Source organism: Schistocerca serialis, chromosome 8, assembly GCF_023864345.2.
Source record: "Schistocerca serialis cubense isolate TAMUIC-IGC-003099 chromosome 8, iqSchSeri2.2, whole genome shotgun sequence".
Lineage (NCBI taxonomy): Eukaryota > Metazoa > Arthropoda > Insecta > Orthoptera > Acrididae > Schistocerca > Schistocerca serialis.
The window spans coordinates 161,352,972-161,380,263 of NC_064645.1; positions in this window are offsets into that span (position 1 = coordinate 161,352,972).

Consider the following 27,292-nt stretch of genomic DNA (forward strand, 5'->3'; position numbering starts at 1 on the left):
CCACTAATGTATTCTGCTTCTTATTAATCATGTCGAGGTCACCAGTATGGTTTATGGTTTGTGTTAGAAGGACCATAAAAGACAAGAAATGATGTATTTATCCATTTAATGAACACTCAAAACATTGTAGATGTGAACAAGATCAGAGATGATAACAGTTTCTAAGTAATAAGAATGTAAACAAAGTTCAGAGATATAATTCACAAATATTAACACTCGGGTCTGCCACAAGATCATAAGACAGGAAGTAGAAATTTGAGAAACATGAACACTCCATATAATACAACCATAACTGCCTCCTGTAGCTACAAGTTTCATGCTGCCTGCTGGTGTTGATCACCAGAGAGATTAGTGACATCTACGTAAGTAATATTACCAAGAAATTGGAGAAGGGAAACATTTACCTGCAAATGATTAGTGACAAATAATGACACTGCGTGTCTAATACCTTCCTGAACTTGATTTCTGTGGAGAATATAGCATTCAATTTATTATTCAGCAAAACATGCCTTTCACCACAGTTTTGTAAATTTCTATTGTAAGCATTACATTTCTATTTCAGCACTTTTGTTTTCATTGGGAATGTTTTGTTACGTAATCATACTTTTCATCATTAACATAAAAATTACTCTGTGTCGAAGTTTACAATGTCCTGTTTCCCACAGAAACTGTGACCACAAAAGTAATAAGATACATGGTAACAAATAAATACAAAATGTCATCCTCAGATGAACAACATTGCTAAAATATATTTGGATTGTAGATAGCTTCTTTTGCTAAGGTACATGGAACTAAAAGAAAGTAAATCTATGATTAATAAGTGTTTATATGCATGATCCATACCAGAGATAACAGAGAGTTTGGATAAATTGTGTGTTTTCCCAAAGTGTGCAGAAAATAGGACTGTTTACTGAGGAAATAAGCAAAAATTTTAGAATTAGAACCTGGGTGTTTACTTTTTAGATTCAGAAAGCAGTATAAATTATGCAGGAACAAATAAGGTTAAAGTATATTCTCCCCAACCCTAGATAAACACAGAAGAGAATCTCCTCCTGTTGCAGTGTCAAGTCTTAAAAATCTTCATAGATTATTGCAGTTTAGATGCTTGCAAAAACAAAATTAAACCCTAGAAAGAACTGAATAAAAACATATCCTAGATATTACAAGAAAAATGCATGCAGTTAAGTTTTAATGAAAATAATCCTAACGAAATGACTTGAGAACTTCATTATTAAAGATGACATCGCTTGATCATTCTCCACTTCGGTAATATTACAATTAATTCAGTACCTATAAGTGCAACAGTCTGCAATCTGCAGTGCTCAGTCTTATTTCTTTAAGATAAACGCTTTCATATTCTTTCAGGAATTTGGTATCCCTACAAATTTGCCTCTCAGAGCTCAACCACAGTGCAACCAGATACCAGTGTGTTCAGTCCAACAATTCACACATTATTTGTAATTATATTAAATGGTACTTGGCAAAGTAAAAAAAATGACACAGGTCCATGCAAATAAAAAAAGATCCTGAGTCAGAATTAGTTCTGCTTCTTATTGTTTATTTCAAAATAAAGAAATGTTAATGCGTTAAGCAGTTATGTGATGTTTCTTAATTTCAAGTACATTGGTGAAGGTATGGATGAAATGGAGTTTGCAGGAAATATCCAACATGCAAATTGTGCCACAGGCAATTTTACTGCCTCCCTCCTACAAACAGTGCTGCTGTGATAGTACTGCCACTTCACTATACTCATTATTTAAAAACTTTATGTGATGTTTTACTGGAATTTCTCTTGGATTTCCCCAGAAGTAGTAATTTCAAACCTTCCTCATATCCTACACATTCTCAGTACATATTTAACTAAAAAAAAAATCGAAAACCTTTGACATTTTGTTAACTTTAAACATGGAAGTTTCTACCATGTACTTTCTACCTCGTATTTTTATAATAATAATAACAATAACAATAACAATAATAAACTGAATCATCATGGGAGGGGTGTTGACATCAGGTTTTCAAATGGACTGAAGAGAAGAGTGAATACATGCATGCGACATAGTTGTATGTTTACAGACCTGGAGTCTGTTTTCTGAACAGATTGGAGGAAATGCAGGGAGCACAGCAGCATATTCAGGGTCCAGAAGTTTCCAGTGGGTTTCTAAGAGACGAAAAAAGTCATGAGGTATCTCCTAATATCATGTCAGACATCCTTTTGCCCAATAAGCAACTTGGCATGGCATATACTCAAAAACTCACTAGAAGCCCCCGCAGGAATATTGAGCTAGGCTGCCTCTATAGCCATCCACAGTTGCGAAAGTATTGCTAGTGCAGGATTTTATGCACAAAACGACCTTTCAATTATGTCCCTTAAACATCCAATGGGATTCATGCCGGTGATCTGTGTGGCCAAATAATTTGTTCAAATTGTCCAGAAAGTTCTTCAAACCAATCACCAACTATTGTGGCCCAGTAATATGATGTGCATTGTCAGCCATAAGAATTCAATCATTGTTTGAGAATATGAAATTCCTGAATGGCTGCAAATGGTCTCCAAGTAGCCAAAAATATGAGAGGACCCAGTACATTCCATGTAAATACAGCCCAGCCATTGTTGAGCCACCACCGGCTTGCACAGTGCCATGTTGACATCTTGGGTCAATGGCTGGTGGGGCTTGCACCACACATGAACCATACAGTCAGCTCTTACCAACTGAAATCAGGACTGATCTGACCAGGCCATGGTTTTTCAGTCACCTAGGTACCAACCGAAATGGTCACGAGCCCAAGAGAAGTGTTGCAGCTGATGTCATGCTGTTAGCAAAGGCACTCACATCGGTCATCTACTGCCACAGCCCATTAATGCCAAATTTCGCCACATTGTCCTAATAGATACATTCATCATAATGTCCTACACTGATTTCTGGAATTATTTCATGCAGTGTTGCTTGTCTGCTAGCACTGGCAAATATACGCAAATGTTGCTGCTCTTGGTCATTAAGTAAAGGCCACTGCATTGCCCTTTGTGAATGATAATGCCTGAAATTTAATATCCTCAGCACACTTTTGAAACTGTGGATCTCGTAATATTGAATTCTCTAATGATATCCGAAATGGAATGTCCCATGTGCCTAGCTCCAATGTTGTACCATTCCACATTCAAAGTCTGTTTATTCCTGTCATGTAGCCATAACAACATCAGACACCTTTTCACATGAATCACTTGACTATAAATGACAACTCTGTCAATGCACTGCCCTTTTTTACCTTGTGTACATGCTACTACCATCATCTATATGTATATTATGGTAATAATCTTAACTTTTGAACAGGTATGTTTCCCTGAGTTACAAAAGTATGCAGAAGTTTTAACCGGTGTTCAAAAATTGGGCAAGAGAGGATACATGAAATTATTATCCTACATCTCTTCTTCCTGTCCTGTTGAAAGTATTTGTAAAAGCTGCTGTCATCCAGTTTTGAATTTTTGTGAAAAAGTCAATTTTGAAAAATTAATTTGGATTCTGGTTTGGAAAAAGCACTGTGGAAGCAACTGACAAGATTAACACATCATTAGACAAAAAGAATAAAGTTACAATAATATTTTGTGACCTCACAAAAGCTTCTTCTCACTCAGTAAATCATGCATTGCTTATCTATAAACTTGACAGGTGTGTGATCAGGACGTGGTGTTCTACATTGGCTTACGTAATACCTATGCAGCAAAAAGCAATGATATTGTCTCTGCCAATGCAGCAAATTACACAGACCAACGATGGAAAAACTTTTTTGCTGAAAATACCTTATTCTTATGTTTTTTAGGGTGAGAAATCCAAATATGATACTTAAGAAACTGTATCACCCACCATTTCTTCACATGTTGCAGTTAAATTTATTAAATTAAGTGATTTTTAAAGAATTTAATAGCTTTTCTATAGTTAAAATAACTGGGTTTAATGAAAGAAAAAGCTGAATTGTTTGGCTCTAGATTAAAAGAAAAGAACTTATTGGCAGTTGGAACCAGCATATGCATGTACAGAAAGAAGGAGCAGCAATTTTCCAAGGTTTTTCAACAAGAAGGTGATTTAGTGTGCTTCTCAGACATTCCCAGTCTGATGAATGAGTTTGGTATTGAATACAAAAAGGAAGACTGGAAGGTGTTTATTGATTCATCCAAAACTAGTTTAAAGGCTGTTTTATTACACAATGGTAACATGAATGCAACAGTGCTAAATAAAATAGGCTATTCTGCTCATGGTTGGATGATATGTGATATGTGGTGATCTAAAAGTAACATGCATGCTCCTTGGTCAGCAAGGTGGCTTTACCAAATTTCCATGTTTCTTATGTGAATGGGTCAGTAGGGCTAGGGATCAACACTGGATCAGAAAGAACTGGCCTGTGATGGAGTCTTTAAAACTTGGTGAGAAGAACATTCTAAGCAAAAACCTTGTAGACCCAAAAAAAAACATACGTCTACCGCCTCTACATATAAAGTTAGGCCTAAAGAAACTGTTTGTAAAGGCTTTGCCTAAAGATGGACCATGTTTTAAGTATCTCTGCCAAAAGTTTCCACACCTTTCAGAAGCTAAACTAGAAGAAGGCGTCTCTGTCAGACCTGACATTAGAAAACTGAAGTTTGATGTTAACTTTGAATCCACAACAACCTTAAATGAGAGAGAAGCATGGGTATCATTCAAGCAAGTCGTTACAAAGTTCTTAGGACATGAATAAGACCCAGATATGCTTCTATTATAGCTACAATGCTAAAGAAGTTTAACACTTTAGGATGTTTAATGAGCCTGAATGTTCACTTTTTGAACTGTCATCTTGATTACTTCCCAGACAATATGGGAGATGTTAGAGAGGAGCAACGAGAGCGTTTTCACCAGGACATTAAAGTGGTGGAAAAATGCTACCAAGGCTGCTGGAACACCAACATGAAGGGGGACTACTGTTGGTCACTTCACCATGAAGTTCAGCAAGTGACTCATTGTAGAAAAAGCTACACAAGAAGCTTCAAAGAAAAAAGAGAAAGAAAATACAAACCAATTCCAGCTGACCAGTGAAACCTCTATTAACACATATCATTGTTGTAAGTGGCTTACTGTAAATACAAATCATGCTTATGTTGTAACAAAGCATTTCATTAATTTCCCCATTTACCATATAGCATAGGATTTTTATACTATATAGTAAAAAGCATATTGCTCGAAAACTATGGGTGATACAAAAAAATAACTAAGGCTAGATTTGGATTCAGCTCATAAAAATCTATGAAAATCAGCTATCAATGTAAAAAAAAGTTTTTCAAACAAAATATTTTGTTGTCTTGTGTTCTTCTTCCAAATGGGAAACAGTAACACAAGGTGTCCCTCAAGGGTGTATTTTAGTACCTACTTCGTTTGTTCCACATTAACAAATTACCCTTAAATGTAGAAGCCCCGTATATTTTATTTCTAATGATAGATCTGTATTAATTGAGGACCATGCAGTAGAAAACATCCCTGTTTGCAGCACCAGTACAATAAATCATTTAGAAACATGGTTTTAGCTCAATGGATGAATCCAGAATATCCCAAAAACCCATACTAACCAGTTCTGAACAAGTCAAGATGCTAGAAAATTAAAGTAATTCTTAAAAAGCAAGAACTAGCAGAAGTGTATTCTGTGACATTTTTAAGATTAAAATTAGATAATAATTTAAATTCGAATAATCATTTTTAAGAAAGAAAACATGATCTAAATAGGCTATTTGTGCTAATAGCTAAATTAGAATGCCAGCATTTTCAAACACTCATCACAAGCCTCAAACTTCACATCACATTTCACTAAACAGCCAGTACATATGTAAAGGCACATCACTTTCATGTGCCTGTGTCACGCAAATACAGTCCAATAGTGCATACACATTACATCCATTAGTAATACATATAGTATAGTTAAGAGCCTGAAAATGACTAACAGTTAAAATTATCTAATAACGTTGTCAATAATATATTACAGCCTGTTTGGACCATCTTTTCTTTCTTACAACATAATGGGGCTGTGAACCTCACAAGGATAAAAAAATGGGAATAACATGTTCAGCAGCTAGTAAACAAATTACAAAGCTTCAAATTTGCAATTCAAATATTAACTAGTGTCATTGACATGAACACAAGGAAAATGCTACTTACAATCAGTTATAAGGTATGGTTTTGTCTCTTTTGGGGAAAGTCAAGCAACATGTTCCACATACTGGAGCTACAGAAAAGAATCATTAGAAATGTGTGCTGTATGTCCAAGGAAGAAAAATTCACCCATTACTCAAAAATCTGGAATTTTTAAGTTACCTCGTATATATCTTTTCACATTGTATTGACCACTTGTACAATACAAGAAATAAAGATAATTTTATGCTCCCTGCTCACTGTTTAAACTAAAAGGCAACAGTATTCTGAAAATGAACCTAGTATTCAAGTACTGAGGAATGGTGAGTTGCATTTGAGTGTCTTGTAGGCTGTGGGTACTGCAGTAATGAATACCACAGTAGGCAGTGCACCTGAAGAGGAATGGACAACTCCCACAAGGAGGAGGGGGATGGCAGTCACCAAAGCTAGACATGCAAACATTTGTCAAGACAACTGAGAAGAAACCATACGAAATGAAAAATAATGTAATTGGTCAACAAGGTCAGAAAGAATGGGACCCAGCAGTCACTGAGGAATGAAATAAATAAATAAATAGGAATTGCAGGAAAGCCAAGGTGATGTGGCTGCAAACTCAAAACAATCTTCAATGATGTTAAATGCAAGAATATCAACAGTAAGAGCCCAATCTGAATTCCAATGTTAAACACAGAGGAGAGAGCAGATGGGTGGAAAGTGTACACTGAAGGCCTCTATGAGTGGAAGGACTTAACCTGATGATGTGATACAACAAGAAATGGGAGTAAATACGGAAGTCATACGGGATCCAGTATTACTCAGTCCAGCAAAGCTTTGGCATACTTGTGATCAAATAAGGCAAAAAAGATAGATAAAAATCTTCAGTAATTTCTAAAATCATTGGGGGAAATGGCAGCCAAGCATCTGTTCAAGTTGGTACGCACACTCTGAGACTGGAGACATGCCACCATACTTATGAAACAATATCCTTCCACACAATGCTGAAGACAGCAAAGGGCAGATAAGTGTGAGAACTACACAAAATCAGCTTAACAGCTCACGCATCAATGTTCCTGACAACAATAGATACAAAAGAACAAGGAAGGAAGTTGAGGATTGTTTACGTGATGATCAATAAGGTTTTTGGAAAGATAAGGGCACCAGAGATGCAGTTTTGATGTTGCGGTTGATATTGGAAACTTGACTTGTGAACAATCAAGAAATGTTCAAAGGATCTGTTGACCTCAGAAAAGTTTTCTACTATGTAAAATGGTGCGAGATGTTTGAAATTGTCAGAAAAATAGGCATGAGCTACAGTGAAAGATGGATAACATACAATATGTACAAAACCATGAGGTAACAATAAGATATGAAGACCAAGAATGAAGCACCAAAATTAAAGAGAGTGTAAGACAGAGATACAGTCTTTGGCCCAGACTGTTCAAATAATGCACCAAAGAAGCAATGACAGAAGTAAAAAATAAAAATTAAAAAAAAAAAAACAGAAATAATGAGCAGCAGAAATGAGAATAGTAAGAAACAAGGAACTTAACACCAAAATTGTGGATCACTAAGCAGACAAAGTGAAGAATTCTGCTATCTCAGAAGCAGATTAGCACAAGCAATGAAGGCATTTCTGGCCAAATCAAATCTGTCAACCATAGCTCTAACATTGAGGATGGAATTTCTGAAATAGTATGTTGGGAGCACAGCATTGTATGGTAGTGAATTGTGGACTGTGGGAAAAGCAAAATCAGGAGAACTGAAGTGTTTGAGATGTGCTGCTATAGAAGAATGTTGAAAATTAGATGAACTGATAATGAATGAGGGTGTTCTCTGCAGAATTAGTGAAGAAAACATTTGGAAAAGACTGACAAGAAGAATGGATATGGCAATAGGACCTGTATTAAGAAATGAGGGAATAACTTCCATGGTACTGATGAGAGTTGTATAGGGTAAAAACTGTAGGGAAAGATGGAGTTTCAAACACATCCAACAAATAATTGAGAATATAGGCTGAAAGTGCTAATGTGAGATGAAGAGTTTGGCACAGGTGTGGAATTCCATAGCAGCCTGCATCAAATGAGTCAGTAGAATGACGACTTGAAAAATACTGGTGATAAGCCAAATGGGACGTTAATGGTGAAGTGAACACTATGTACATTTAAAGTATGGAAGAAAATGGACTGTGGAACAAGGAAGTTAACTCAATAATGGACTGTTTTCTCTGTTTGACAGAAAAATAAAGAAAAACTTGTATAAAAACGGGTGATAAAACTCAAATTTACTTGTTAATCAATTGAACTTTTGTTAATCTAATTCAATAGAGGTAAATTTAAGGGATTCACATTCTCTACAAAATATAAGAACTAGATATTTCACTAATTCTAGAATTTAGTACCATCAGATAAGTTTTATAGTTTATCCAAAATTAAAATTTGGACAATTTTATTATACTGATGTCAGAATTTTATTCACATTCAATTTACAACATGATCAAATAAGCTTCACATCCAGTTTCTTTTTTATCTGTCCTTATAACTTAAATAATGTAATTGGATAGATAAAAAGAAAAATTACCCACCAAGTGGCAGCAGGAGAGCATACACATAAAAAGATTTTACTGTTTTTTTTTTTTATTTGTGTACATTCTCCCGCTGCTTGGTGAGTAACTTTTTTTAACTATCCAATTGCATTACATTATCAAAAATTGCTTATAACTTAAATGATATTTAAGCCAAGTACACATGTGTATCAAAGTGAATTACATATGTAAATTGCACCTGCATCCAAGTGGTGTTGGTTCAAGAATATTCCAGGCGTTTCTTAATTATTAATTGTTGTTATTATCATTATTACTATTATTTTTAGTATTATTAAAGAAACATTTACAAAATAACAGAAATAATGAGCAGTACAAACTTTTTTTAACGATTTCTGTCTCTGATGCATGATCCTTGAAGTCTGTTGCTTGACAGGGAACAGCAATGTTGTGTAGAGCATGCTCATTTATGGTGTTGTTTATTGGAACTCGTATCAATTGGATGTGATTATAAGAAATTGTGGCATTTCTGGTGCGGAGCGCCCTATCTTTGGCTCTGACTTCTTTGAACTGCTTTGTTCTCTGTCTCACTCGGCACGCAACTTGTGTACTTCCATGCTTTCTTCTTCTTACTTCAAGTCTAATAAATGCATTTACGATATTTAAAGTGTGTTATTACCGACCAGCATAACGGGATAGCCACAGTGGTGACCATGACATCATCGTTGTATAATCGCAAGTTATTTTTGTGCTTCTCTTAATCATTAATGGACTTCATGTTGCAGCCCACATTGCCTTCAGAACTATGGATTTACCAGTGTCTTTCAGTGCTAGTGCCACACATCCTATTAAATATGCTTGTGAACACAAGTGGTCAAGTGTACCTAATGCGGGTTTGGTTAAAATAAACAATTATCTACACCCGGCCATGCCGGCAGCCACTTAACCATAACTGGCCACACATGGCCACTGTCAAGTGTGACATCTCAACAATGGCCACAACATGGATAGTGCACGCCACCTAATCACATCGTGGACAATCACCCAGTTAAGGATGTTGTGGTTTACCCCTCAGCTAAGCAGTCTCCTTCAGTTTGGTTTGATGTGCCAACGAAGTTCCAGAACTGTGATTTGAACATTCCTATGCACAGGGTAGTGCATTCTTATATGCCTAGTGTTGCAGCACCCCCCCACCCTCCCCCGCTCCCCACCACATGCTGTCTCGGCAATGCCAGTCGCCTCAACCGCACTGGTTTCCATGACCGTCGCTCCGTGGTTACACCATGACCGCCTCCCACCCACTTTCATATCGGCACCGGCTGTTCTGCCTGCACTGGTTACCAGGTCAGACCCCAACCCCCCCCCACCCGTGTGTCTGCACCGCAGCCGCCTTCCACCCGCTGCTGCAACAGCAACGCCTGTTACACCCACACTGTGTTCATCGTTGGGCCTGCAGATGAGACACACGGTACTGACTTTTGCACCCGCACACTCTACACCATGTACTACATGTGGCCGCCCCCTCACACAGACCTCGGGCGATGCACCATCCACCGTTAGTGCACTCCCAGTGTCAGGAACTTCCTGCTCAGCTCGCACAGATCTCTGCCTGCCAGTGCTGCACCAACATGTTACCCAACAGGTTTCCTAAGCTGCCTGCTTTGCAAAAAGATAACCCAAAGACTTGGTCTGCATTGGTGGATCACCTGCTGGATATCCACGGTACGTCAGACGATGACACACGTTTTGCCTCCCTGATGAGTCACCTCCACACACATCTGGACCTCCTCAGCGATCTGCTTCTCTCACCGCACACCTCACACATGTACTCGATGGCAAAAGCACTGATCATCGAGCGCCTTTCTCACCCCCTGGCGTAGGCTATCCACCACATTATTCATGACAAGCACCTCAACAACTGCACACCTTCGCAGCTTTGGTGGCACCTCCGTGCATTAATTGATGATCAAGCATTACCTGATGCTGCGCTTTTGACATTGTGGATGGTCAAAATGCCTTCGGATCTATGAATGACTCCACCTGCTGTTCCATGTTGCTACCTCCCCCCCCCCCCCTTGAGGTTTGCTTTACACATGGCTGATCAAGCTTACGCTGTCATTCGTCACCAACACCACCTATCACAGACGACTCCTCCTTCACCATCATTTGGCACAACTGCATCTTTGGTTCCGCACCCTGCCGGCAGAGGCCAGCATGCCCACCTCGGCACCTCAGCTGACAGTCAGGAGCTGCCACCTAGTGCCCCACAGGAGGTAATGTCTGCGGCCTCCCGACAGCAGCCAACCTCGCCTGAGCAGCAGCCCGAGCAGCTCTCGGCACCGACGCAGCCAGCTGTGGCCCCCTCCCTCTCCACACCTCCTTGCCTCCCAGCCTACCCACTGTGTTGGTACCACACTACTTATGGGGACGCCGCACGCAACTGTCACGTGCCTTGCGCCTACCCAAATGATTCCAGTGGGTAAGTTTAGGCGCCACGTCCCGTCATGTTCCTTCATGGAGCCTACTGTCCAACCCCGCAACACTTGCTTCGGCAGCACAACGCCTCTACGCCACTGACTTGTCATCAGGCACTCACTTTCTCATTGGCACCGGCGCTGGCGTCAGTGTTTTCCCACCCAAGCACATAAGCAACATACTTTCACCTGCTAACCTAGCTTTGATCACTGCAAATAATTCTCCTATTGCAGTCTTTGGCTCCATCACGATGTCGCTTCACCTATCACCAGTTCCCACCTTCCCTTGGACTTTCCACATCACCGACATGGATGAACCTCTGATCAGGTTGGACTTTCTACATCATTACGAACTTCCATCAGACCTTCAGGTCACTGCGCTCCATCACACGTCTGGTTCTACTGTTCCGTGCTCAAACGAGTTTAGCATAACTTCACTCTCTGCCTCCTTGGCTACACTTTCCACATGTGCATCACTGCTCGAGCACATTACTACACAGCTCTCTGATTTGTCAGATGTGCGCACACAAATTGATGAACTCCACACCCACAATGATGCATTATGCAACTGCATTGCCTCTGCTTCCACTGAATTGTCACCCGCATTGAGTACAATCATCGCCTATCTGCAGAACCGCAACGAGGCAAACCAACGCACGCCTCTACTGCGTCTTCTCACCAATCTGCTCCTGTGTCAAGCATTCCTCTGCCTGCTATCATTTTCTCACAGCTGCAAACGAAAATAGAAGATGCAATTCCATGCTCTGCTCCCGTACTGCGTCTTCCATCGCCAACTTCAGCTGACGCACTGCCTACACCACCCCGGTTCAGCAAAGGTCAGTGAATCAAAGTTGCCTGCGGATCCCTTCCTGACCCCTCTTGCCAACCTTCCTTCGCAAGTATCGGCCATCAGTAATGGCACTTGACACAGGATTCACACCACAGACCTGTACGTTATAAGGCCAGGCACCTTAATGCTTCCAAACTTCTGTGCACCAAGGAAATCGTTCAGGATCTGTTGGCTTCGGGCAAGCTCCACCCCTCCGATAGCAACTGGCCTTCATCTATTCACCTTGTTCCTAAAAAGGACGGCACCTTATGCATGTGCAGGGGCAATAGGTCCCTTAATGCTCGCACCATTAGCGATAACTACCCCATTCCTCATATACAGGATTTCACACAATTACTACATGGTTCTAAGTTTTTCTCTGTTCCAAGGCATATCATCAAATCCCTTATGCATACTCCGGATATTCCGAAGACGGCCGTCATCACACCCTTACAGATTGAAAAATGCTGCGCAGACATGGCAGTGGTTCATTGATTCCATTTTGCTACCTTTTCCATTTGCTTATGCTTACTTAGATGATGTACTGATGTTTTCCTCCTCTGCTGAGGAACATCAAGTTCACCTCGATGCAGTTCGTTTGGCCTTCGCTGCCAATGATGTGGTGATCAATCATGATAAATCTCAACTCTGTTCCACATCTATTACATTCCTAGGCTATACTCTCCTCTCTCGAGTTCTCATGTCGAAACCACACTTGATCTCCCTCTTCCTGAAGATTACGTTCAGGTCCATCGTTTCCTGGGTATGGCAAACTTTTACCGCCGCCATATTCCTCAGGCTGCCTCCCATATTCCTTAGGCTGCCTCCTCCAATTAGCCCTCACTGACGCCCTCTCCGGAAAAACACCATGGGGAAACAGAAGTTGGACTGGACCAAACCCATGCTTGGCGAATTTGGTAACCTTAAAACTGCCCTCCCAAAGCCATTACATTCACGCCCACCCCGACCCTGAGGCCCGTGTTTCAATCACAACTGATGCCAGTGACTCAGCTGTGGGCGCTGTTTTACAACAGCATACCACCGACTCAACCCAACCGCTCTGCTACTTTTCCAAGAAACTGACTAAGAGCCAGTGTAAATGGTCAGCTTTCGATTGTGAGCTTCTCGCTGTGTACGAGGCAATTAAACACTTCTGTAGTGACCTCGAGGAGGCGACCTTTCATGATCTACTCAGATCACAAGCCTCTCATGGACACTACTTGTAATCCAGCTAAGGACCTTCCATTGAGGTGTTTCTATCATATGGTCTACATCTGTCAGCACTATTCCAATACATGTTATATCTGTGGCACGGAGAATGTTGTGGCAGACTACCTATCCCACATCTGCGTGCTAACCACACCACTAAACGTGGAAGAGCTCGCCCGATTTCAGGCTGAAGACAATTTTGGACAATGAGTCATCGCTCTCTGTCCATCCCCACATCCTACATGGGTCAATGACCCTGGTCCTTTGCGACATCTCTACAGGCACTCCCTGCCCTCTGGCCCCTACTGCTCTTTGATACGGGCTCTTTACTGCTTTGCACGGCTTGGCCCACCTCGGAACGCAGGCCATGATGAGGCTGGTTACTGAGTGCTTCGTCTGGCCCTGCTTGAAGCACAACTGCTGCACTTGACCTACATGTGTGTACCTTGTCAGTGTAACAAGGTCAGCAGGCACATCCAACATCCATTAGGCAAGTTTGATGTTCCGAGAGGATGCCTTTGACACGTCCACATGGAAATCGTTGGCCCCCTCACCCCTTCCGAGGGGTATAGATACATCTTATCAATCGTCGACCACATAACCCACTGGGTCGAGGCAGTCCCTCTTGTCAGCATCAAGGCTGAGATCATCGCTCACACTTTCATATCTACATGGGTCATGCTGTTCGGTTGTCCTTTTCCCTCACAACTGACCATGGATGACAATCTGAGTCCATCCTCTTTGCACGGCTGTGTGAACTCTGTGGTGTTGCTAAATTCCACACCACGGCCTACCACCCATAAGTGAATGGTCTGGTCAAATGGTGACACCACACCCTCAAGGCCACAATTACGTGCCACAGCAGTTTATGGTCCGGGGCCCTCCCTTGGGTCCTGCTGGGCATCCGCTCGGCACATAAAGAAGACTTGAACACATCACTCGCTGAGATTCTATACAGCGAGCCACTCCTCCTTCCAGCAGAGTTCATGGAGGACTCGCCATCAGCCAATACTATGAACCTTGCGGCTCTGGTTGAACAGGTCCGAGCACAAGTCACATGCCTCCACACACCCTGCCTCGTCCTCATTCCACCCTGTCTACATTGGTCCACAAGGACCTTGCATCTTGTAAATTTGTGATGCTGCATGACAACTCCATGCAAGAGGCCTTGCAACCACCTTATTTGGGGCCTCACCGAGTTTTATGTTGAGGTATGAACACATTCGTAATTCATCTACATGGACGACCACAGACCGTGTCTGTTCATTTGCCTGAAACCAGTATGGTCACTCCCTGACCTGCCTTCCGACATTTCCGATCTGCTGCCCTGTCTTCCGACGCTGCTGACCTGCTCTCAACTGATGCCTCTCAGCATACTCAGCAGTTGGCCACATGGGACCCTTGCAGCGCAGTTTCCGATGCACCTACTACTCATGCTGGCCACCGCCTACAACTGCTGCATTGGCACAAGGAACCACAATACTATACATAAAGTGTGGGAAAGTTAAATGAATGGCCTGTTACATTTCATGTAATAACATACACCATAAAACTTGGACAACCAGAATCTATTTTGCAACCAGGATCATCTCCCTGGAAAAGCCACGTCAACAATAAAAACAAGTAGTAAATGAACAACAAACACCACAGTGAAAATTTTAATCTTACAAAATGAACTTAAAATTATGGATATTCCAACATTCATCTCTCTCTTATTCTCGAGGTCATAAGAAAATATCAAGCAAAAAAATTGACACAAAAAAATGCAAAGTTTGCTATTCAAAAAACAAACAAAACAAAAATATTTTATTGTAAAATTGTAATTTTTGTCAAAGACACTGTAGCCAAATTATAGTTACAGTGGCCACAGCCATCCATAAAATGAAATACTACAACTTGGACAAAGCCAAGAACTAATATCTTGTCCAGCATGAGGATCATTTTGTTGGCGACTCCACAATTGTAGTAATGGTGTTGAAGTAAACATCCACATCAATTTCACTTTTCATGCTCTGATGTTATAATTCGGTTGTGACATGGTGAAGTCAATGAATTGAACTGGGAGTAAACTGGCTATGGTGACTGACTGCTCTGTAGCATAGAACAAGGTATAGGTTAGGTTGAAATGTTACCATTTGGATGTGAAGTGCTCAAGGCAATGAACATGGGTGTAAGAAAACTGGTTGTGGTGGTGGAATGATCTGTGACACAGCCCAAGGTATAGGTTAGGTTGAAATGTTAGTTTGGTCATGAGTTGACAAAGCCAATGAATGTGACTGGAGGAAAACTGGATATGGCAGTGGGCAGATCTGTAGTGTAGCCCAGTGATCATTTCCAAAACTTTGTGGGGTATTTTCAAAATGTCACAGTTTTTGAGCTTGTGGTTACGCATTTAAATTTTACAGAACACTATTTTATATGACAACATTCTGCACAATATATTCCTTTATTTCACCACATCATTTCATATTTACACTTCACATCATAATGACATTTATCAACACTACTTTCTCATTGATTCCACCATTGTGTCATCATCTGATTCATCATTCACTGTACACATGGTTACCAAATGCAGCATGCAACACAAATGCTGTCAACCCCATCAGTGCTCTTTTATGCTTCCATCAAACCATCAGAAGCCTAACAAATAAAAAAGTTGAACTTGTTATTTCTATTCAGGAAAATGCAGAAGGTTAGAACACCAAAAATGCAGATAAAATACCTCTGCACTATCCAAAATTTTTCAGCATTTAATATTCGTTGATAGTTTGTACTGCACTGCTAATTTTGAATCTGTAAGCTTTATTACAGAAACTATAGTTAATATATGATGGATGTAATAGTGTATTTATTTCTGACTGCGTATAATTGATTGCAGTTATGAATGCAAATATTGTGAATTGCTGGGTAACAGCCAAGGGAACTTTATTTTAAGGTATTGACAGCAACAATGAAATGGCAGTAGACATTCCATTGTTAATCTTTGCACATGCACGATCTCTGACAGGCTGCGAGCAGAGTGGAAACAGAGCAGCTTGATTGATGAAAGAGTGTGGAATTGTTTGTTGGTGTTCCCGAAGATGCGATGTGAAGCTATGATCGTGCCAGTGTTGCCGCCTCTAATTCATTAATCCACAAGTACTGAGGCCATGTTACGAGTGGACAAGCAGAGGAGGCTGCAATTCTAACCACTACCTGTCCCATAATTACCCATGGCTCTGGAGGCAACCTGGAGTTCTCAATCAGCAGCAGCAGTAGCAGCAGCAGCAACAGTGACAGATTAGCATTGTCATTGGCTAGATTGTTCATCATCTGCATAGCTACTGCGTCCTGAGAATGTTAAATGACAAAATATAACTAATCTTGTAGAGGCATTACCTGGTTACATTTCTTTCACAAAGTATGACTAACTTGAATAATAACCTGCAATAATTAAAACTTGTAGGGCACCTGTGTTGTCATTGTACTCGGACATTATTACCAAGCAAGGTCCCTTTCCTTTCCACGCAATCACCGAGTGTTGTAAAAATATGAAAATTGATTAACTATTTACTGCCACTTTTGTTTATTTGCTAATGACCAGTTTCAGTCTAAACTTTCCGCATCAGTAACTGTTCATTCTTGCATTCCATAATAGAGACTGAACTAATTTGCAATTTTCAGTATTAACTTCATTCACTTAAAGTCACCTAAAATTTCACTGGCAAAACTAATAATTAAAGATACAGTACAAATTAAGAGTGTGCAATTTCATTTATTCTGGATCTAGCTTAGCAATTAACTTCTGCCAGCTTGGTATGTATTTTATTGTTGTAATATTAAAAATAAAATCAGGTGCTCATTTGCTTAAAAGTGAATTCAGTTCAATCTTTCAATAAATTGAAGTGAATTGCTTGTCTTTTTTTTTTTTTTTAATTTTGCATTACATTACACTGAGGTTACTGAAAGTCTTGTTACATAACAAAGTTTTAGTTACATTTATTTAACGAGTAAGGTCATTTAACTTTACTTTGAAAATTTAGTATTTCAGAATAAGTAACTGCAAACTCAGTGCTTTCTGATGCTTTCTGATTCACTTATTTTCTCATGAACTGATGTGCTGTGGAAAAGCATGACAACCTTCTGTTGCCACACCAGTGATTATTTGCTTAAATTTCTTTGCCATTATTGTTCTTAAGATTCTGGAGATTCATTCCCTAGTGGGCTGGCAACTCTTTAATTATCCCTTTTTAGCTAACGAGTATTTTCTGTATTATCAGCATTTTTTGTATTAAATTTTATGTTGTACCCTTTCCCCCCTGGGTGGTTCATGTGTGATTGCGCTATAATCCAATCATTTCAAAATTATCATGAGTATTTAGATGTGAAACAAATACTAACAAAGAGATAGAGGGGCTGGCCAGTACTTACCTCAGCTCAGTACAGCCGATAGATACACAAAACAGAACAGAAAATTTACATTCCTAGCTTTCGGAACTTTGTTCCTTCATCAGGGAGGAGAGACGGGAAAAAAGGAAAGAAGGGCAAGTGGATTCAGTTACTCACAACCCAGGTTATGAAGCAACAGGGAAAGGTAAACAGGAAGGGTAGCAAGGATGGAGGCATGGTTGTCAGAGGGAAGCCAAAGATATTCTACTGTTAAGTACTGTGCCAGTTTCAAACCAAAGAGGATGCATACTGAAGTAAAGAGGTATGTAGTATAAAGATAAACACAACTATGTAGGATGAAAAGATGCGTGAATGGCTAAAGAAGAGAGGGAAAAAGGAGAAGACTGAAGAGTAAATGGGAGTGAGGTTGGTTAACATAGGTTCAGTCCAGGGGGATGGCCGTCCAGCATAATTCTAGGGACCTATGAACCTGCTACAACGTACGTGCCATTTGGCTTCTCCCATCCAACACCAGTCCCTCGGAACTGCGGAGATGGGAACTTGCACTCCAACACATCCTTTCATCCCGCCATCCCGCTGGAATGAACCTATGTTAACCAACCTCACTCCCATTTAATCTTCAGTCTTCTCCTTTTTCCCTCTCCTCTTTAGCCATTCACACATCTTTTCATTCTGTAATAATTTCCTTTGGTAATGATGGCCCTATTCACTGTAAAATGACCAGCAACAAACTGTCCATTCGCATCAATGGACACAGGCAGACAGTGTTTGTTGGTAATGAGGATCACCCTGTGGCTAAACATGCCTTGGTGCACAGCCAGCACATCTTGGCAAAGTGTTACACCGTCCGGGTTATCTGGATACTTCCCACCAACACCAACCTACCCGAACTCCGGAGATGGGAACTTGCCCTTCAGTATATCCTCTCTTCTCGTCATCCGCCAGGCCTCAATCTCCGCTAATTTCAAGTTGCCGCCACTCATACCTCACCTGTCTTTCAACAACTTCTTTGCCTCTACACTTCTGCCTCGACTGACATCTCTGCCCAAACTCTTTGTCTTTAAATATGTCTGCTTGTGTCTGTATGTGTGGATGGATATGTGCGTGTGTGCGAGTGTATACCTGTCCTTTTTTCCCCCTAAGGTAAGTCCTTCCGCTCCCGGGATTGGAATGACTCCTTTCCCTCTCCCTTAAAACCCACTTCCTTTCGTCTTCCCCTCTCCTTCCCTCTTTCCTGATGAGGCAACAGTTTGTTGCGAAAGCTTGAATTTTGTGTGTATGTTTGTGTTTGTTTGTGTGTCTATCGACCCACCAGCGCTTTCGTTCGGTAAGTCACCTCATCTTTGTTTTTATATATAATTTTTCCCACGTGGAATGTTTCCCTCTATTATATTGATATCATTAATTTGAATCCAACAATTACGTTTGTTATTGTCACTGTTGCATTTCGAAATCTTTTCTGTCGTCTTATTTTTCTCTTTCTGTTTTTGCCAGTAGTTTCACTTTGTATTCACCTTCTCCTTTTTACCGTAATCTGCTATACTAATTTATCCCACCTATATATGCTAAATAATACGTAATCCACTTCCAAACCATAACCAAAAATTTTTTTGCCGCTTTCAGCACTACCGTCGCTATAATATCCACCGTTTCTAGTTCACAAACAGCTCCTTTCACCTTTTAAACAACCATTTCGGCCAGTTCTAATAACTTTCGCTTTATTTCCATTTCCGTTTTTCCCACATCAGTTATAATTTTTAGCCGCTTCCCACAGGTTTTAACGTCATTATTTCTTCGTCAGACAATTGTTAGCCTCATTTCCATAATCTGCCACCACAATACCACTCCTTTTAATATACTACACGCAGTTTTTTCGAAATTTTCCCGAATTTCTCCGTCCTTTAACGTGTTTTGGCGGCAACACAACTACCTAACCTTTATGCACATCGTTGTCTATCAACCCAAGTCCAACATAGCCCAGCTGTAACCAACACCTTTTCGCCTTTTTTCATTCCAGATCTCCAGTTACTTTCCGGTTCACCTTTATCTCTCCCCATATATTTTTATTTTCATTTTCATTTCACCTCATGTTACACTTTCCACCTTCTAATACCATGTCACCCTCACAACACCCCCACAACGACCCCTTTAAGTTTTATTTACATTCCCTCCGCAAACATGCCTTCACCCTAGCCAGATTACGCTCCCATATTCTATTTTCTCAGGCTTGTCTGACATTTGGCATCACCCCCAAAGGCCTCACACTTAAAGTTCCCATCTCTGGATGCAACCCTTCCTTCCATCAGTCCCTATACCAGTTCCAAACTGAACAATCCATTGCCCTCACCCACCTAATCCTTCACCTACACATCAACTCAGCCAATGAACACACCCGTCAACTCCTATCCTTAATAAAAGTCCTTAATCTTTCCTCTCCCACATCCACACCGGCTGTTCAGAGCATCCTCCTACAGGCCAACCATAAATTAGAACAGCATGCCACTCTCCACCTCAAAAAACTATCCAATCTCCTGGTTTCCCACCTCCGGAAAGGCAACTCACTCACCCTTCACAACCTTTCCAGCAAACCTCAACCTCCTCTCATTGCACACAAACCCAGTCTCTCCCATCTACTCAATCTCCCACTTCCAGCTCCACTCCCTCCAAAACCTCAAAATTCCGATCAACACAATCTGGAGCCACAACACCCTAATTCAGTAGTTAACCTTTCCTCCAAACCTCTCTCCCAATCCGAAACCTCTGTCCTATCCAAAGGCCTCACCTTCAGCCCCACTCCCAGATTCAACCAAACAGCCCTCGTCAAAGATTTACTGTCCTACACTCGTACTCTCTGCTGGAAGTATCACTTTGCCATGAAGAAAAATGATCCTAATCCTACTCCTAATGATCCGACTCCCCAAGACACCATCCAAATTGAACCCTGCCTGGAACAGTTCCGTCCTCCGTCACAGCGGGACCCACCTCCTCTTCCTCAAAATCACCCTCTCCAAACCTTCCAGGAATTTCTGACTTCCAGCCTTGCATCTCAATCCTTCTTAAAAAACCTTAATCCTAGACCCAACATCACCACTGCTGAAGCCCAGGCTATCCGTGATCTGAAGGCTGACCGATCCATCGTCTTTCTTCCGGCGGACAAGGGTTCCACGACCGTGGTACTTGATCGTCGGGAGTATGTGGCTGAGGGACTGCGTCAGCTTTCAGACAACACCACATACAAAGTTTGCCAAGGTAACCCCATTCCCGATGTCCAGGCGGAGCTTCAAGGAATCCTCAGAACCTTAGGCCCCCTGCAAAACCTTTCACCTGACTCCATCAACCTCCTGACCCCACCGACACCCCGCACCCCTACCTTCTACCTTCTTCCTAAAATCCACAAACCCAATCATCCCGGCCGCCCCATTGTAGCTGGTTACCAAGCCCCCACAGAACGTATCTCTGCCTACGTAGATCAACACCTTCAACCCATTACATGCAGTCTCCCATCCTTCATCAAAGACACCAACCACTTCCTTGAACGCCTGGAATCCTTACCCAATCTGTTACCCCCGGAAACCATCCTTGTAACCATTGATGCCACGTCCTTACACAAATATTCCGCACGTCCAGGGCCTCGCTGCGATGGAGCATTTCCTTTCACGCCGATTACCTGCCACCCTACCTAAAACCTCTTTCCTCATTACCTTAGCCAGCTTCATCCTGACCCACAACTTCTTCACTTTTGAAGGCCAGACATACCAACAATTAAAGGGAACAGCCATGGGTACCAGGATGGCCCCCTCGTACGCCAACCTATTCATGGGTCGCTTAGAGGAAGCCTTCTTGGTTACCCAAGTCTGCCAACCCAAAGTTTGGTACAGATTTATTGATGACATCTTCATGATCTGGACTCACAGTGAAGAAGAACTCCAGAATTTCCTCTCCAACCTCAACTCCTTTGGTTCCATCAGATTCACCTGGTCCTACTCCAAATCCCATGCCACTTTCCTTGACGTTGACCTCCACCTGTCCAATGGCCAACTTCACACGTCCGTCCACATCAAACCCACCAACAAGTAACAGTACCTCCATTATGACAGCTGCCACCCATTCCACATCAAACGGTCCCTTCCCTACAGCCTAGGTCTTCGTGGCAAACGAATCTGCTCCAGTCCGGAATCCCTGAATCATTACACCAACAACCTGACAACAGCTTTCGCATCCCGCAACTACCCTCCCGACCTGGTACAGAAGCAAATAACCAGAGCCATTTCCTCATCCCCTCAAACCCAGAATCCCCCACAAAAGAACCACAAAAGTGCCCCACTTGTGACAGGATACTTTCCCGGACTGGACCAGACTCTGAATGTGGCTCTCCAGCAGGGATACGACTTCCTCAAATCCTGCCCTGAAATGAGATCCATCCTTCATGAAATCCTCCCCACTCCGCCAAGAGTGTCTTTCCGCCGTCCACCTAACCTTCGTAACCTGTTAGTTCATCCCTATGAAATCCCCAAACCACCTTCCCTACCCTCTGGCTCCTACCCTTGTAACCGCCCCCGATGCAAAACCTGTCCCATGCACCCTCCCACCACCACCTACTCCAGTCCTGTAACCCGGAAGGTGTACACGATCAAAGGCAGAGCCACGTGTGAAAGCACCCACGTGATTTACCAACTGACCTGCCTACACTGTGATGCATTCTATGTGGGAATGACCAGCAACAAACTGTCCATTCGCATGAATGGACACAGGCAGACAGTGTTTGTTGGTAATGAGGATCACCCTGAGGCTAAACATGCCTTGGTGCACGGCCAGCACATCTTGGCACAGTGTTACACCGTCCGGGTTATCTGGATACTTCCCACCAACACCAATCTATCCGAACTCCGGAGATGGGAACTTGCCCTTCAGTATATCCTCTTCTCGTCATCCGCCAGGCCTCAATCTCCGCTAATTTCAAGTTGCCGCCACTCATACCTCACCTGTCTTTCAACAACTTCTTTGCCTCTACACTTCTGCCTTGACTGACATCTCTGCCCAAACTCTTTGTCTTTAAATATGTTTGCTTGTGTCTGTGTATGTGTGGATGGATATGTGCGTGTGTGCGAGTGTATACCTGTCCTTTTTTCCCCCTAAGGTAAGTCTTTCCGCTCCCGGGATTGGAATGACTCCTTATCCTCTCCCTTAAAACCCACTTCCTTTCGTCTTCCCCTTTCCTTCCCTCTTTCCTGATGAGGCAACAGTTTGTTGCGAAAGCTTGAATTTTGTGTGTATGTTTGTGTTTGTTTGTGTGTCTATCGACCTGCCAGCGCTTTCGTTCGGTAAGTTACCTCATCTTTGTTTTTATGTAAAATTTCATTAGGTATACATGGCCACAGTCAACTATATCGCAATTCAGTAGGCCGATTAGGGAGGTGGAGGTTATACTTGGGGATGTTAGTGACAGGACAGTATCAATTTGCTATTGTTCCTGGCAAGTATTTTGCATTGTGCAGATTTATAGTGAGTTAAACCCTTTCGCTACAAAAATGTGGCTCATGCACCGCATTAGTAAATGGTGGAAATAAGCCACAAAATTTCTAAATTTGCTTTATTCAGTAAAACAGGTTACATGATGGACACAAATGAAAATGATAATGTGATTGAACTTAACAGAGAACAATCAGTAGCGCTGGCAGTGGAACCCATCATCGAGAAACTGGCAGCTAGCATCACAGATACTACTGATGAAACACAGGAACAAAGGAAAAAAGAATTCCTGGCATTGGCAGATGCTATGGAATTTGGAATAAAAATCAAAACTGAAACCATTGATGGTGGATACGAGGAAATCATTAAGAACGAACCAGAGTTAGAGCCAAAAACCAGTAATACCTGGAAATATAAATGATTTGTTGAAAATGTTAATCAGTACAATTAATGCTCAGTCCAAAGTACTAAAGGCTCTATCAAAATCAATTAATGGTCAATCTAAATCAAATAACAGTAAAATTTATGCTCAATTAAGTAAAACGGATGATCAGGACAAAGCAATCAAGATTATTAGCAATAATATTGGAGTTGTTAACAGGAAAGCTGATGAAATCAAGAAAGAAATAATTGTAATGAACACCAAAATTGGTAGTCTTAAGCAAGATATGACAGAGGAACAATCAAAAACAGGAATCATAAACATCATTTTGAGAAGGAAGTAGAGAGGATCGAACAGAAACTGGCACAGACTATTAATCACATTATTGAAAAATAAAGTAATTCAAAAGGTACAACTAGCACAAAAAGACGATAGGGGAAAGGTTACGAATGTGCAGACTTTAGTATCAGACATAGTTATTAGAGTGAGGAAACAGCTGACTGCATGTAATGACAAAAAGATGGGAGTAGAAGCGTTAGCAATGATCACTTGCCAAATAGTTACAAAGGCAACCGAACTCGCTAGCAGACAAGGCTAAGTGATGGGGCTCAAACCTTGATATTGTGAACTTCAACTGTCAAGTATTTAAGAATGCTTTCTTGAAAGAATATTGCTCAGAACAGAAGCAGGAGAGTGAATGGTGTGATTTTGAAGTGTCAAAATCCTATGATGCAAACTGGTGTGGTTTAATGATAGAATTTTGCAAAAATTGGATCCACCGCTTAGAATATTTGCATGATCAACACAATGCATCAGAGATTGTCTGGGAGCTGTGCAAGAAGCTTCCATATGATTCCAAGAGGTACATAGCCGATAGTTACAGACCAGTTACTGCATTCTTAGAGAAGTTCGAAGATGAAGACAACTGGCAGAATAACCGCGGACATTTAAGGGACATGGTAATAGCAACAGTTACCACAATGGTAACAACTATAATAACAATAACCATGGCAATAATGGTAACAACCACCATGGTAATAATAACTCTCACCACTGTGATAATAACAGTTGTAGTGGGAACAATAATAGTAGAAATGGCAGAGGCCAGTGTCAAGTGCATATGGTATTTGGTTCTCAGCAGAATGATAGTAGGCAGGAGCAAACTCAGCACAACTGCAACAGTGTGATAGAAACAGGTGTGTTGTACTCAATCAGGGAAACCATTAGTCATGTGGATTTTGGGCCCACCTGGCATGGGAAGACCTTGGCGGCCCAGTAGAAAGTCTAGGCAATGTCGCTATGACACATTCTGATGGATAAATCAGTGATGGGAGAATGTACAAGAAGGAAGAATGAGTAACAAACCCACAGTAACAATAACTGAAGATGAAACAGCAGTCGACAAAGCGATCGCTGCCCATAATAATGATGAAAATAGAGTACCTGTCATTAAGGAGGAGGCACTGCTGGTAAAGCAACAATTGTACCGCAGGCTACACTACATCGTGATTTGCTGGTGGAATTAAAGAAGCCAGTGTTGGATAAAACTTCTGTTACAGCACAGGGCAATGCATGGAGATGTGGCTAGGTCCACTGGGTCAGATATACAATGAACTGAAGACTTACGAGTACAAAGGATTGTTTGGCAGATGTACTAATGAGAAAGCGGACAATATATGACACTTCTCAACCCGCATGAAATTAGAATTTGTGAAGAAATGGAATGCCTTGTATTGAAGAAGCAGCTTGTCCAAATGCTTTAGTAATCGAAGTAACCAACCCCAATGACAATGGTCCTAAGTAAATGCGAGGTGAAATTTCTGAAGAGAGGCAAGATGAGTTTGCCGATGATGACCGGGTATGACTAATTGACAGTCACATAGATTACAACATCTATGAGGTTAAGATTGATCTCATACAGTCAGCCGAGTGTTATATGGGTTGTATGAGCTCAGAAGAAGAATTATAAGCAGAAATAGAGCACATCTCTCCAAGCAGTTTGGAAGATGACAGCCATCTTTCTGAAGAAAATTTACCTAACTTGACAGTTAGTGAATTGTTGGTAATACAGTGTTCATTAGTCGAAGAAATTGATAAAAAGATTTCAGTGTTGGAGTCAAAACAGCTTCAATAACAGACCAGTCAGATACAAATTATGAATTTCCAAGAACAGAAAATTAAAAAAACACCAGATAAATTGCTGTCAGTATCAGAGCAGGATGGATTTTTCTGGAATGACCTTGATGAGAACTTGATATGGGATAAACAATCCTAAGGTGTACTGAAATTGTACTACCTTCATGACACAGAAGGGTGAAAGAAGAGAGTATTTGTAGCAAGATGCATCATCATCAAAGCCAGATCAAATGCTTGAAAATAGTGAAGCTCAAGTAAGATGAAGAGAATAAAGATGGAGATAAGTTGAGAAAGTATTACATGACATACAACAATGTTCTACACATACACAAAGATGAGAACAGCAACACTTGGCGGGTGTGTTGGCCCACCAAGTACATCACCAAAATGGAAGACTATTATCACTTAGCCTTTGGTCATTGCTTACCACAGAAACGTACAGAGAAAATGGCTGAAGTTCTGAATTTTAACAAATGTTAAACAGAATAACGGATAGGATAATGACTTGCAATAAGTGAGAAGAACTGACATTGTACTAGATTTAATGTGTACTGCCCTATATGGCCCCCTGCCAAAGACCTCAGGTAATCTTGCCTACATTTTAGTAGTGCTGGAAGCCTTTTCGTAGTTCCCTAAGTAATATCTGATAAGAAAAGCAACACCAAAAATTGGCTTATAACAAACTAGCAAATGATTACTTTGTGCATATCAGCAAACCAAAAGTGATTTTGTCTAATAATGGGGCACATTTATTTCCAAATTATGGAATGAAGATATGGAAAATACTGGGGTTCAAGTGATACACATCTCGGCCTATTGCCTGGCAGGAAATCTAGTGGAATGGACATGCATGAGCTGGGCCGATTGTCACCACAATCACAGGGCATGGGGCAAATATATAATTGATTTTGAAAAAATTATGAATGTTTTGACGCACGAATTGATAGGATTTACTCCGGAGGAAATAAAATTAGACCGTAAGGCAAAGAGTTTGGTGGAAGAATTCATTAACCTCCGAGTACTGAGAGCATGGTAGGAATAGACAGGGGAAGAGGCTACAATTGTAACTATTGCCTGCCCCATAATTATCAGTGGCTCTGGAGATGACTCGGGGTTCTCAACCAGCAGCAGCAACAGCCATAACAATGGTGGCAGCTCAGCATTGTCATTGGCTACATTGTTCATCACTTGCATAGCTACAGCAACCTAAGAATGTTAAATGACAAAATGTAACTGTTGTGGCATAGGTTAACAGCCACGCCACTCGGAAGTAGCCGAAAGGCACGCGTTATCTCACGCAGGCTAGAGATAGGTCTGAAACAGGATACGTAATGAATGCTATAAAGAAAAGTAGGTAGCTGCTGGAATACTTAACTTTAATCCATCCTTGTTGTATACATCGTTCTTGATGAGACATGCTTTATATGATAAGTATCAATTGCTATGTAAGGCTAATGGCACCTTGCTAGGTCGTAGCCATGGACTTAGCTGAAGGCTATTCTAACTATCTGCTCGGCAAAGGAGCAAGGCTTCGTCAGTGTAGTCGCTAGCAAAGTCGTCCGTACAACTGGGCGAGTGCTAGTCCATATCTCAAGACCTGCCTTGTGGTGGCGCTCGGACTGCGATCACTAACAGTGGCGACACGCGGGTCCGACATGTACTAATGGACCGCGGCCGATTTAAAGCTACCACCTAGCAATTGTGGTGTCTGGCGGT